Source organism: Opisthocomus hoazin, chromosome 5, assembly GCF_030867145.1.
Source record: "Opisthocomus hoazin isolate bOpiHoa1 chromosome 5, bOpiHoa1.hap1, whole genome shotgun sequence".
In the NCBI taxonomy this organism is placed as follows: Eukaryota; Metazoa; Chordata; class Aves; order Opisthocomiformes; family Opisthocomidae; genus Opisthocomus; species Opisthocomus hoazin.
Genome location: NC_134418.1, coordinates 65,872,142 through 65,887,093, shown reverse-complemented (window position 1 = coordinate 65,887,093; position 14,952 = coordinate 65,872,142). Strand labels below are relative to the sequence as shown.

Here is a 14,952-nt window from a genome sequence, read left to right as displayed (position 1 = left end):
CAATAATGGCACCACAAGGCTGTTTTTATCACTTTGCAGAGCCCTGCCATTTAGGGATGTCAGGTGACATGAATCCACCAGACAGCTGCCTTAAGACACTACTGGTGCCTGAAGAATGCCACTCAGGGCCACAGAGCACCTTTATCACGTACACCCATTTCTAAGTCATACAACCAAGACACACAACAATGGAGACTGACTAGGCTTCATCCCAGAGAACCCTTTCATAGTGAATATAATACTAACCTAACATTTCTCCCCACTTCCTCCTACCTTTTCAAATTTACTTCATCCTTAAGGAAAAAAAAAAAAAAGAGACTTCTAGTGATGTTTCCTGAAGAGTGACGTTTGTCTTCTTTCTCTACAGAGGCACTCTGTATTATGCTAAATGCAATGCCATAGAGCTTGGGGAAATCATGTCTTGGTTGCTATCCTGGTTCTCCTCATCTGAAAGATTAAAAGTTGTCCACCTTCCCCAACAGAAGTCCCTGCAGAGGGTGCACACCTTCAGAGCACACCTTCTGCAAGAGCACATCCTAGAGGCGAAAAACAACGATGGCTGTTCAGAGGGTAAAGGCCATCATTCAGGAGCGCAGATAAAAATCCGTTCCTAAAGTTAAATATGGGAAGAAGCCTTCCTGCTCTTCTACTTACCTGTATTCAGGACTGTGCAGTGTGTCAGCTTCTGATAAGACAAACAAAAATTTTGGAATTTGCAAGCATAGGAAATTATTCATGGAGCTGCTCACTTATTGTTGGCAAAGTCACCTTATGGCATACAAACATTTTTGTATGCATCAGTCTAGTCTGGTTTTTTGGGTTTTTTTGTAGGAGGGAATAGTAAAAAAAATACCATTAAAATGCGGAAGGTAAGGTGTGAGGGGGTTCTCTGCCCGCACAGAACACGTAGTGCAGTTCTGTTACATACTGTCTTCTGTTTCTTATGTAATAAAGGACTGCACTTATCTCCACTGGGAGATTTTAAGTAAAGGATTACATTTGTGAATGAATGAAAATTATTCATCTTTAATTAGTAATGAAGTATCTCAGAACATATTTGTATTTCACAATCAAAATTTATTTCCAGCTATTTTAGATGCCTAACTGCAAGGCAAAAAAATTACCACTGCATATTTGATAAATGAGATGCAATCTTCACGGTGCAACACTTAATTTTATCTCTTTATTATAAAATGTTTTTTGAGCTGAAATGCAGAAGGTTCAGTTGTTCCCAAGACTACACAGAGCAGAGTAAGAATTAGTTAATAAAGAAAGAGAAGAGAGCCTGCTCTTTGCGGAGGGTCCAGCAAGCCTTTCAAAGCACATTGAGAAGACCGCACACTAATCCATATCATAGTATTGTCTCAGAGTAACACTCAGGACAAAAACAAAAATCAGATGGTATGGAGTTAGGCCGTGGGTCTATCTGCTTTTTGTGTCCTAGGTTTCCCAACCCCAGTACAGTGCAATTACTTGAGCTCTAAATATCAAATCGAATCTGCTTTCAAGACAGCAACAACAAAAACACCTGCAGAAGCTTATCTTGTGAGAGTTAATCCCTGAAGGTTTACATTAAGACTTCCACCAATATAGGGATTACAGGAGAGAAAGTTGTAGAGGGGTATTTCATTAATAGCGTTTCCACACTGAAAAAGGGAAAAAAAAATGCTGTACAAATGCAGGCAACCCATGTGTAATCGATGGCCTTGCTGGACTTGTCGAATGCAAGACGAAAGACAAACTCGGACTGAGGCGTCTCTCGACTGAGGTGTCAAGAGTCGAAGAGCTAACAAAGGAAGTAATTAACTGGTGCTTATCTTAGCAGACAAAAGTAAGGGGGGATAGCCCATCACTGTAAACCCAGTGATCTGTGGGGCACCGCGGAGGCTGCGCAGCCAGAGATTGCTTCGGATAAAGCACAGCTGGCCCCCGGAGGCACGTACCGAGATGCCCGCTCCGAAGGCTGTCACACTGCTGAATCCCGCATCTGACACACGACATTCCGTGCCAAGAGCCAATCCATACACAATAACTGACTTCGTCCCACCTCGCAAAAAGATTTCCAAACATATAAAAATTGGCACTTGAAAACTCTCTTTGGGAGGAGGAGCCAAGCGAGAACTTCACCTGACGGACGGGTCGACGGGCCTGAACCTCTCTTCCCCCCCAAGAAGGGACGCCTTTTTGGTAAGAGTCGCGCCTCTGACTTTGTCAGACATATCCCCGGGAACACATTGTTAACTAAAGCGCTAAACTATTACTTTGAGCTCAACTTTTGCAGACAGTGCATTTATCAACGGCAATCCCGAATCTGTGATACCTGTCGCTTGAATAAATTACCTATTGTTTCAACTTTGCGAAACTGTTTCAGTGAAAGTCCTTGGAGGGGCTCTGGCAGGCAAGCTAAATCTGAGAAGTGGCTACGCACTTAACCCTTCAGACAGAAACCGTTGACCAAGTCTGGGACTAGGAGTTGATCCAGCTGCACCTAGACTCTCCTCTGAGAGAGAGTTTAGAAAGCAAGGGGGTCTGCTCTGAACCTCGTGACTCAACGGGAGGGCTCTCCTTACTCCCCCCTTTAATGCGACACCATGGCAGTTTTTCCTCTTGAACAGCTTATGTATGCTGTAAAAGGGTTGTTCCTCAGTCCTGAGTTTTCATTCCTGGAGGTCATTTTAGTTCCCGAGGAACTTGTAAACCGGCTAATTTACAGTATTTACAACATACAGCTGTTCTCAGAAGTACCAGGGTGGCCTTGAAGATACCTAGCATCACTGAACCTGGTGGCATCTGCTCTTTTGGAAGTGGTGTTTTTCACAGAGCATGCAAGCTCTCGAATAATGCAGATCATGGGACAAATATGGCTGGGACTAACTATGGTACACACACAGAGTCTCTCCAAGGACCACTACAGAGATTAATGCATTCAGAGACACACAAACATATGTATGTTGTTCTTATTGTTCAAAAGCATTTCCAAGTTCAGCAAAATCTTTTAAGTGCAATCTTTTTTGTTGTTGTTCTGTAAATAATTGTGTGAAGCGCATTTGCTCAAGATTCCATTGCTTCTTTGGAGAGTTTTTTGTTCTGCACAAGGTGCAGGAGCATCATTGCACATACTAGTCAGAGTTAAGTAGCTCAGAATAATCCAGCTACTGCTCTTTCCTTGCTAAACCAACTCCTGAGCGCCTCGCTAAACACACTGCTACATCCCACATACCTTCAAGCTCACAAATAACCAAATTCTACTATTTCTTTGACATAGAAAGAGGCAGACACAGTATAAATCTTTGCAGAGACTTGTACTTTTTCTTTAAGCCATCACTTCACACATGACAATTTTTCAAATGGCAAGTTCCATTAAGGGACATCCTCAAACCTAGCATTCAACACCCTTAAAAAACAACAGAAAAAGAGGAGATTGTCACTCTATGTTTCCAGAATTCAATGGAAAAAAAAAATCAAGAACAGAAGCAAATGGTAGCACAGAACAAATAGCTTTACATGACAAAAGAACAGAAAGTCACCCAGAAATAAACTGATCGTACACATGTTTAGGCAGACTAATAACACTAAACCAAATAAATCCATACAGGATTAGGAGCAGGGAGATTCCTGAACATTCATCTCATGCATTTAAAACCTGATCAAAAGCAATTGCATCTGCTCCAATCTTTCTCTTTCACAGAGGGTGTCCGTCCTGGCATAAGGACTGAATATCACCATCTACCTAATTAAGTGCTCCTAAAATATATCCAAAACTGAAAATATTCAGAAGGCCTTAAACTGAGCAATCACGAGTAATACTTTTACACAGGAGTAAAAACACTGACGATAAGAAGCAGAGCTGTCCAGAGTTCTTCCAGGGGAATATGCAGGGTATATGTGATTACAGTACATTTTTAAGTCCTTTGCCTTCTCCTAGTGACAGGGAATATTCTTAAAGTTATTACAGCCTAGATTTAATACCTAACAATAAAGCATCATAGCCATTCTGGAAGCAGTTTGTTTGTAAACTATTGTAGCAGTCCAGCTGTACAGGATGTATTTTGATGCTTGTGTTAACGGGATCACCATGTAATATAAGAAGTGCCAGAATACATGCTGCGAACATTTTTCACATGTCTATGATTAGTCTCCTTCTTATTTTAGCTGTGTCTCTTATAACCTTCCTGCAACTAACTAATAGCAAGATGCATGGAGCCAGCCAACATCTACCTGCCACACTATCTGCTCAGCACCTCAAGAACTATATTCCAATTGCTATTTCAATTCTTCCTTTTGAGTGGGATTTGCTTTTGAGTTATTGCCCTAAAGTCCAGCTGGCAAGTGGGAAGGCTGCCTGGTTGTCAGGAAACTTCTCAGCTGACTAGATCCTTGGCTCTCCCCACACACTACATTAGAGTGACATGTTACATCATTTATTTCACTTTATGCTATTCCAGTTACAAGCTCTATTCCTGTGATCAAACTAAATTACTGACTTCCAGCTAAATTCACCTTTTAAAAGAAGGAATGCCCAATCCAGATATAGTCAACCACCCCAATTATTAGAAGGAATGACATGCAATGCCAAGACACGTCTATAGATTCTGTGACAGAAAATGTCCAGACTGTCTATGGTAGAAAACAAAGGCAAATGTCTTCAATGTTACAATTCGAACAATAAATATTTAGTTATTTAAACCACAGAAATAAAACCTGGTCTTCATAGAAATAAAACAATTCAGAGAGTTTGACATGAAATGCCATTTTCATCTCTCCAAAGGTCAGCCTGAGTTTTGTTCAGTGAGAGGTGGACTTTAATTCAGTTGACCAAAAATAAAGAAGCAGCGAAGGAAATCTTGCACAATTTCTCACAAACCAGGAATTCTTCCAAACTGCATTTTCTCAGTATTTGCAGCCAAGCAGCTCTTTTCATTAGAGGCACGTGTCAACATAAACCTTACAGCACACCCAGGGACTGCCTCTGATCTGTTCATGTCACATAACAAATACAAGAGCAGGCCCAATTCTAACAGAATAAGCAAGTGTGTTTTAAAAAGTAACCTACCAAAAATGGAGGTATAGAGATGTGAAGTCTGTTTACATGAATGCTAAGCTCTGTTCTTTTCCCTTCAGTATTTTAGAAACCTCCAAACAATGATTATTTATTTTCCAACATTTATTCCTTTCAATAAATATTGATTTTGTTTCAGAGTCTTGTTTCTTTAACAGCTCATGTCATATGTTTCACATGGTTAGCACCCCCCTGTCCTTTCTTTTTTTAACCCACAAACATCAGCAATAACACAACCACAACCTGCAGTTCCTGGAAATAGCATACCTAATTCTGGTTGAAGGTGTCGGCCAAGTGTAGGATCTGCAAGAGTGGATTTCAGTCTGATGGTCGCTTGACTTGTTCAACGTGGTCCCTGAAAGCTGACTAAACAAAGCAAATTCATATCTGTTAACCTGAAAAATATGGATAGGCAAAATTCCAGGAGAAAATTTTTAGGGCTCGAAAAATTTAAAAAATGTGGAAAAACACTGTGCTGGGGCTTTCAGCGCATTTGTAGATTCTTTGAAATTAATGGCTCTTTATAATACAGAATACTGCACTGTCCTTAAAACAACTATTTAAAACTGAAGAGCTATTCTCTTCTATAATGCAATTGTATTAAGATCATTCTTTATAAACTGAATTTATTATTTGGAGTAATATGCACGTTTGCTGCTGTGTATAAACAAATAGTTCAAACTAGCTACACTTGTATCTTCAGGCACATTTAATTTTGATGAGACAAAATGTTTGCCAACTGATTAAATCCAATTCCTTTACATTTGGCTCAAGGATTTTTCCTAATCTACCCTACACTGTGCCTTTGTTTTTGTATAAATAGTTCATGTGTCTAGACACAATATTACATGTTTCTGCAAAACTGTGTATGTTTAATACTTTATGCAGATGATTAAATTCCAGCTTAACTATAGTAATGCACAACACTTTGTTCTCTACATTAGGACACCCAAAAAAACCTTTTCAGTTCATTTAATTCCTCAGTTTTCCTCAAAGGAATCAGGAGCATAACAGTGTTTACATAAGCTGTCCAAATCCTGGTTTTGTTATGTAGTGAAATTCCATTATCAAGCAAAGACAGGCCCAGCAGGTTTTCACGATGGCTTCAAGCACCAGTTCTCTGGGATTTTCCAGTAAACAGCCTGACCTTCCAGCTAAAACTGGGTTTGCCAGAGAAATAACACTGTCATGGGCTGGGGAAATCCCCCAGCAGTATTGTCACCTTTGTCCAGGTAAGGTCGAATTTTCCAAACCCTGTGCATGCTGCTGAACGTAGCAGAACTCAGACAGCACTCCTGTATGGTGTGAGGCCATGGACACTGTTTGTCTCAAGCCTAGCCCCAAAACCAAGATTTCACTGAATTTGTATGTTCTAGCTAGTACATGGAAAATAACTTCCCTGAAAAAGACAAACACTTAAGACCCCAAAAAAAAGGTATTAAACATAGATATACTTCCAATTTTTATTCTGTATCTGGCATGATTCATTTGCTGTCTCCCTTTACAAATTACATAGAGAAACCAAAAGATTTTTCCCGGTTGGCTGAGACAAATGTTCTCATGATTTTAATCCTTCCCTCTTCCCAGAAACCCTATAATCAAATCTAGAATCAGTTCTGTCATAAAACCCACTTCATGTTTCCTTCTGGCCCTCAAGCAGCATGTGTTAGTGGCGTTCCCTGAAGCAACAAAGAAGTTCTGTTTAGCCTTCTCCCTGAGGAAAGCCATGGTGTATTAAAGGTGTATCAAAGCCATTTCTCATGAAAAAGGATGAAGCTCAAGGACTGAAATGAGCCCTCAACGAAGAAAACCCCACGCTGTCCTTTATAGCCAAACTGTGCACACTGGCAGGTCCAGATCAGACCAGGGCATTTCTTCACAACTCAAGTTTGTCAAATGCTTTACCGAGAAGTTTGAGGAAACCTTTGGTTTATGCTAAGTAGTTTTGGATGAGCACCAAAGTACAGAAGCCTCATTTTGTCAGCAGCCAACACAATGATTCCCCCCGAAAAGCTCCCTGGAAGCAGGGACTAACCTCCTCTTTCTGCTGGCTTTGTTTTCTAGTAGGACAATAGTCCCAAGAGGAGGTACAATAGCTTCCTGGGACCTTCTCTCTATAACCACCCCAGGCTTTAGATACCATGAGTCCATCTTCCAGAAAAATATGGGACTAGCTTTAAAATACACAAGTTTATACAGATTTTAACAAACCAAACCTTTTAATACACTTTTCAAGCCCTACAGTTTATATTCCAAGTTTATTCTAAATATTCACAGTGTCTAGAAGCTCTCATTAGTATCACTAGTCAATTTAATTTCAGTTTTCACACAAGCAGCAATGTAGAATTTTAAGAAAAAACTTTCTGATTATTAAATCACAATAGTTGGCCACAGAACTGTTATCCAGGCAATAAATCCAATCCAAGGCTGGAACAGAAAGTAACTTTTCTTATGCCACATCCTTCTCTAAGAAATACTTATTTAGTCATTGCACTTTCACCACAATTTTCTTATAACATAAATGAATATGTATGTAATTGTTTTGGCCTCATGAATGTTTGACTTCAGGGAGATTTCTGGACTTCAGGGAGATACACATTCTTGGTGTATTACCTGGTATATTATCATTACAATCCCTTGTTTTTACTTAAAACTATCAATCTGCCTGACAAGTCTGCCCAGGCTGCATTTTGAAAACAGCAAAACAAAGTAAAAGGGGGGAAATCAGCCAGCGTAAGTAACCTGTGGAGAGTTACGCACCAGGTAGTGGCTCAAGTTACTCTTCACAAAAGCGCAGCAACAGAATACGGCAACGTTAATGCCAACTGCCAGCTTCAAAAAACTGAACACCCGTGAAAATTAAAACTCTCCTAATGAGATCTTGGCATTGTCCTCTCAGGTTCACAGTCGTTATTCTGCTCTGAATAAACATCACTATTTCTTTCCTAGGCAAACTCTTTGGCTCTGATTCAATTATTTCTTTTAAATATTAAAGAGCAGGAAACATTTGTTTTCCCTTGTCACGTCCTGTCCTGCTTACAGAGCATCACAGAATCCCCTTTGAAACGCCTGCTCTTGCAGCAAGCCTGCCACACGCAGTTCAATCAAAACACTTGCTATTGTCTTTTGCCAACTACAAACACATTTCTGCACAAACACTGAAAAGGTTTCACGGTTTCAACAGCCACGGAAAGTCGAGCTAGCACGACTGTCAAAGAAAGGTGGTTTCAAACTGCTCGGCGTCCCCGCTACCGCCCTGACTTAAAGCAGAGAAGGAAAGACAAAGCAATTCACCCATCGGCACAGCCGAGCTCCTGGCAAGAGCTCACTCTCTGTAAAACCACGGCTCTCACAAAATATGCAAAAGCAGAAAAAGCACACGGACAGTCAGAGACGAGTGAGAACGGGTAACTTACATTATTTGGAAAGACAGTGGGAAAGGACTGCTGCGGTTTCTTCGTTATTTTTACACTGCTGTTGGCAGAGCAAACAACCAAAAAAGTTCACCTAAAGAAATCTCTCCTTTTAATTCTCTCTCTCCCAGGTCATTTACTCTGGAGCCTCTCAGCCTGAAGAGATCCGACAGTCAAAAGTTTATCCTCTTGTATTTCCGAATGATATGGCCGACTTTCCTTGGACACATACCAACGATGCAGTAAAAATAGACAAAAGGGGGGGGGGGAGGGAAGAAGCAATCTAGCTTGAGCCTGAATCTTCTTAACTCAGTGTTTTCTGTAAAAGCTGCTCTTGTGTCAGAAGCTCCCATCCCTACAGTAACTTGCAGAGCACGGAGTCATCCGTCTGGTTCTCATAAGCTGCAAATTACAGGCAAACCAGGGAATAAAGACAGTCCAATTTTAGCAGAACCCCCCCAGCATCAGCCTCACAAGTGACGTGGGGTACAGAGGCTATGAAAGCAAACAGCCAGTGCCGTGCCGGGATGGTCTCCCGCCCGCAGACGACCGACTGCTCCCCAGGCAGCCCCCAGCAGCCGAGAGCCCCCCACACCACCCAGGAGGGTGGCAGCCAGGGCTCCCCCCACCCCGCAGAAGGGAACCAACCTTGCAGCCCTCTCTCTCAGCACATTCAGCCTCTCTGGAAGGGGAGGAAAAATCCAGTGCATTACTTGAAATAGTTCAACAGTTTAGCAAGTCAGTCAGAACAGCCTGGTTTTTACAAACAGGGAAGTGAATGCCGATTCGCTTACATCCTTTATATGCTTCCAGGTGGGAAGCAAATCTATTGTGTTGGGAGCTTTTGGTTTGGTTCGGTGCAGTTTTTTTCTCTAATAAAGCAACTCTCAGAGTCAGTGGACAGTTGGTTGATAGAGCACCTCTGGGGTGATCCGATCCATTAATTACAAGAATGAACATTTTACCAAAAGTATCACAAGCAAAATTTTGAAAAGCACCCCATGGAAGTCTGTGACTTGAAGCTCCTAAGTCACTTTCAGTCCCTATTTTCAGCTATTTAAAGCTCTACTGTCCTGATTAAATTCAGGTACCAGACGCTTGAGGGGTCACCTATATTTTTGGATACCTCAAGGCTTTTGAATCAGTACTGAAGAACACTGTTTTCCCAATAAAAAAAATTGGAAATTGGGAAACCAATTTTATGGTGGAGAAAAAGTTTTGCCATTGCTTAAAACTAAAGTTGTAAAAAAGTTGCTTAAAAGTAAAGTTGTAGGCAAATGCAGGGTCCTGCACCTGGGGAGGAACAACCCCATGCATCAGTACAGGCTTGGGGGGGACCTGCTGGAGAGCAGCTCTGCGGAGAGGGACCTGGGTGTCCTGGTGGATGACAGGTTAACCATGAGCCAGCAGTGTGCCCTGGCTGCCAAGAAGGCCAATGGCATCCTGGGGTGCATTAGGAGGAGTGTGGCCAGCAGGATGAGGGAGGTTCTCCTTCCCCTCTACACTGCCCTGGTGAGGCCTCATCTGGAGTACTCTGTCCAGTTCTGGGCTCCTCAGTTCAAGAAAGATGAAGAGCTACTGGAGAGAGTCCAGCGGAGGGCTACGAGGATGGTGAGGGGACTGGAACATCTCTCCTAGAAGGAGAGGCTGAGGGAGCCAGGCTTGTTCAGCCTGAAGAAGAGAAGGCTGTGAGGGTACCTAATATATACTTACAAATATCTGAAGGGCGGGTGTCAGGAGGATGGGGCCAAACTCTTTTCAGTAGTGCCCAGCGACAGGACAAGGGGCAATGGGCACAAACTGAGGCACAGGAAGTTCCATCTGAACATGAGGAAGAACTTATTCCCTCTGAGGGTGACCGGAGCACTGGAACAGGCTGCCCAGGGAGGTTGTGGAGTCTCCTTCTCTGGAGATATTCAAGACCTGCCTGGACAAGGTCGTCTACAGCCTACTGTAGGTGACCCTGCTTCGGCAGGAGGGTTGGACCAGATGACCCACAGAGGTCCCTTCCAACCCCTACCATTCTGTGATTCTGTGATTCTATCTGCATGTTCTTTTACTTTAAAATATCAAGTTTTAGTCTTCAGTTTTGCCAGGGGACTTTCGCAAGCTTTTCTACTGTGAATACTCTTACTCTGTTTGAACAGTGAGAATCTCTGAACAAGGCAGCTTTCACCAAAGCATTGCTGAATCAGTACAGTGAGCCATTAACAAAATAAAAACACCATTGTAAACACTCTGCCTATAAGTCCTGAGCTTTGTCACTTGCTCAGTTTTTCATCTTTGCACAACTAGGATCTTGCTGATTGTCTACTCATCCTGTACCTGGACCCTTGGACCCAGGACTGACATGACTGGACTGTTAATGTCAAAAGCAGTTGAATTATTAAAAAAAAAAAAAAAAACAAAAACAAAAGAATCAAGACTCTGTAATCAGTAGAAGCAAAGAAGAAAATTATGAACAAATTTTCATTGCATGTATTTTTGCCTGTGCTGTCATAATTCCTTCCAATAGTTGTATAACCCACTGAATAATTTCAGTCACATCAGGTAGAATGCTAAAGATCTCAAATGTATAAAATTCCTACAACTTTTGTGAAAACAGGCAGCCCTCCAGATGAGTGAAAGACAACCCAGCGATCCAATGTAAAAGGCTACACATGAGCTCAGTTTTATTCTTAGAAACCAGAGCACCCCACAAACGAGGTACAAGAGACCAGATTTCATGTGCCCTACTGCTCAGCTGCTACCACAGTGGTGCATCTTTGGCCTGGATTCTAGCACTTTTCCTCTCTTCTATTCTTCCATCAAGGTAGTAAGCGGCGCAATGCTTGAAATGCACAGCTGAAGCAAATACTAATATTTTTTGAAACAGCAGTACACAAGCCTTATTAACAGCTGAGTTATTCTTCTCCTACTTAGTAAACAAGTGGGGTGAACTGACTGTTTTTATCAGGACTGATATTTTCCATGAAATCAAAGGACTTGATCCTTGTAGAGCAGACTTCCAGGTTTGTGGCCAGAAATAATTTCATGGGGTACAGCAAAGTAGCCCTTGTGTAGTTTTCCGGACATGTAGGCTCTCTTCCCCATCGTACTATCACAGTACAGGACAAGTTGAATGACTGCTACCTTTCGAGTAAGAACTCCTTTTTTGGTGAGATATGGTGTTCAGATGGAGAGTAGGTGGAAATAACTGCTTTCAGTTTGTGATGCTCATGCTGACTGCATGCTTTTTCCCCCTGAGGAGCAAACGCATTAATTCACACTGATCTCTCAGGTACTCTTCAATATATCTGTTCTCTCAGAAGACCAGTCCATTTACATCAAAAGCTGCTTTCACAAATAACAACTCAGTAAGAAAACTTCAAGAAAATGCACGCTTCAAAAATAGCAGACTGATTTTAAATGCCCTCTCATTTTCCAGGCTCCAGGGATCATTCTTATTCACCATCTTTATCTCCCTTCTTTTCTGTTCATCTTTTCCTCTTTCATATCATCCATGTGGGGAGCCAGCATCCTACTGTCCACAGATAACTCCTGCCTCCAGGCAGGCCAGCTGTGTGTCTCCTCACTGTTGCCTGGATATTACCAAGGCATCACTTGATGCCCACTTTCTCACAGTCTGTCTCCCCGAATTTTGAAGCAGTCAAGCCCCATGTTCCTACCTAGCACAGGGATGTTAGCTTTCTGGAGAAATGGAGATGGAAGGTATTCATCAGTTTGATGGTAAGAGAAAATCTACTGTAGAAAGCTTCATATAGGAAAGACTGCAACAAAGAACAGATCAGATAGGGAGAACAACCTGCTAGGAGCAATTTGCCTCCTCAGAAAAATGGCAGCTTCCATTTAGGATGTTTTCAAATGCCAGCTACAAAACAACCCTGTTATTTTCCATGTAAGCAGAAAACAAGCCTGATTTTTCACCAAGATCAACCACGTTAGCAATGTTAGTAGGAAAAGAGTAGGATGCAGCTTAGCTATTGATTTAACTGATTAAATGCAGCTTTGTATGTAGATTCTTGAAAGGTTTTTTTAAACCTCATTGCATGTTCACTAAAGCAAGGAAATAGTGACAGACAGGTTGTGATGCACAGTAGGTGGCAGAATATGTACCTCTCTTGGCCTGGATTCTGCTCCCCTCTAGGCTACTGTGGTTGTATTGGGATTGCTGAATGAAAAAGGTATAGATGAAAGAAACCTGTTTTCCATCCGTTCTTTTGCAGTTTAAATATTGAATAAGTGACAGGCGAAAGGTCTGGGTCTGGTGGAGGACGCACCCTGCCATTTAATTTGAACCCGTGAAATTGCCTGACAGAAGCTCAGGATAGCAGATCAACAAGCCAGGGATGCACCACACTGTGTTCACCTTTCATTTTAGCAGTAGACTACTTGGTGTACGATTTTAAATACGCTTATGAAGAATTTTAGTCAGTCATAGTTTAAGTCGTGGATGAATCTTGTGATGCAAACAAGCTGGCAGGCTTTGTACAGACTGAAAAACCACAAGTCTGATAAACTGAGACAAATCTACCCTTGGGGGAGTTCAAGGCGAAGCTCCAGTTCACTTACTGTTGATGAAATAAAATAATGTAGATTTTGACACTGACAGTAACTCATTTTTTAAAGATGAATTAGCTATGCTATTATAAATCATTTTCCCAACAGCATTTTAAAGCCAGCACATGCAGTGTCTTGGTTCTGCATTCAGATGCCAAGCTTGTATTCAGTTGGTCTGGCCTCCCTTACTATGTATTTTATTTTAGTACTTCAGCTTGGTGCCCAGTGACTTGAGTTTGGCAAAAGCCTGTCCCCTTCTAGAAAGGTATGTAATTGTCAGCTGACCTTCTGAAAAGACAATACAGCATGATAATCCTTTGCAGCCTGCTCCTACTGTTAGATGAGGAGTGGGCTGTTTCAGTGCTTTTGGTATTTTGCTTTATAATGTATGTATTTTGCTTTATAATGCATCACTTGTTTTCCACAGAAAGAAAATACACAGCTCAGACAAAGCAAGCCATAAGGCATTATAACCTTCATGTTATCTGTGGAGAAATCCCACAGCTCCTGCTGCTTTCACAACAGCCTGCAGGAGCCCCTGGCTGTCCCCAGAAAAAAGGGCGAATAAGTACAGCGCTAAGCTACTTTCTCCCATCAACTCACTAACACCTGTGACTGCAGGGATCTGGGCTTGCCCAGGGCACATGACCTCATTCTGAGCGCTTTGGTGACAGAGAAACATGCAGCCTTTTCCCTTCTAAGTGAGCTGGAATGGTGGTCCCTTTTGCCCACCCTGAAGTCCATGGTATGGGAGTTAATGGCTGGATACTTTATACTCTTTAAGTAACAAGCCAGCAAACAGCATGCAGTGAGTACGTCCCAGTGGTTTTCATCAGGGAAGGTCAAATATTGGAGGGATGTCATTTCAAAAGCCAAACATGAGACTGTTTTCAGCTTCCCTTTCCCCCTCTGGCTGTACACTCCCGTTCTTACCCTGCACTGAGGCACTTGGTGGACTCCCTGTGAACAGATACAGTTTATTGCTTGACAGAAAATTGACCCATGACAAAATGCATCAATTTTCTGCAAGGTGAGTGAGGTGAACTAGCTCACAGGGGCTTGCTGAGTCCTGCAGCTGACACAGACGTGGTGTGTTATGGACCGGAGCAGGGGAAGAAAGACAACTGTGAGCCAAATGCTCAAGCTGCTTATGAAAAAATACCGTGAAACAGCAGGTAAGCCCCACACTCCTCCTAATAGTAATCTTGCTTCAAGTTCTAAGCATGACCAAGTTGCACTTCGTGGCAACTATGACCCTTAAACACTGGCATACACTCAGTTTGTGCCAGGCTCATACTTCTGCTCTGTACTTTCCTGAACCATATTTGCTACTCTCAGAAATTAACCACCAGCCCTGGCTCCCATAAAATCGCAATGTCTCCGTATTACTGTTATTCACAAACTTTCATTCACATAAGCAAGCTTTCTTTTAAAAGCAAGTATCCAGCAAACACTGCTGTAATACATTTTCATATGGCCACACTCATGAAAACTTCAGAACAAAAATTAATATGTCTAAATCCCTCTTTTTGTTTGAAAACAAAGTTTGTTCATCCAAGAATCAGAAATGTTACCGTGTGACCAGTAACACAAAAAAATGAGCGCATGAAGAATCACTGCAAACAGTTCAAAAGCAGCTCAGGGCCTGAAGTTGGTTCACAAGATACCTGTTGAATACTGGACACTTTGTTTGCCAAGAGAAATAGAAAGGGCTACATTTTCTAAAAAATACCGTGCATATATATTTCTCGGCTTAGTTTTTCTCTGACCTTGCCTGGAGCTATCCATTCTTACAGCGTATAAAGGGCTAGTATGTGCCTGGTCTACCCTGGACCTGTCCTACTTTCCTGCCTTCAAGTACAAGAGGAAAAAGAGGCTATGTTGAGACCTCTGCACTGAAGAACCTGAGACTCTAGCAGA

General features: G+C 42.0%; 1 protein-coding gene across 11 annotated transcripts in view; it reads right to left on the bottom strand.

Moving 5' to 3' along the window:
* The window catches only part of TRIM2 (tripartite motif containing 2), a 120,381-nt gene that overhangs the window by 55,904 nt on the left and 49,525 nt on the right, over positions 1-14,952 (bottom strand). Inside the window, exon 1 of one of the 11 annotated variants that reach the window (XM_075421581.1) lies at positions 8,476-8,620. The exons of 8 other annotated variants lie outside the window; for them this stretch is intronic. The gene's annotated coding sequence lies outside the window, so the exon portion shown is untranslated. Of the gene's footprint in view, positions 1-5,326; positions 5,400-8,475; positions 8,621-14,952 lie in introns of those variants that run through there. 2 more of the 11 variants (XM_075421583.1, XM_075421584.1) reach the window with 2 other exon arrangements.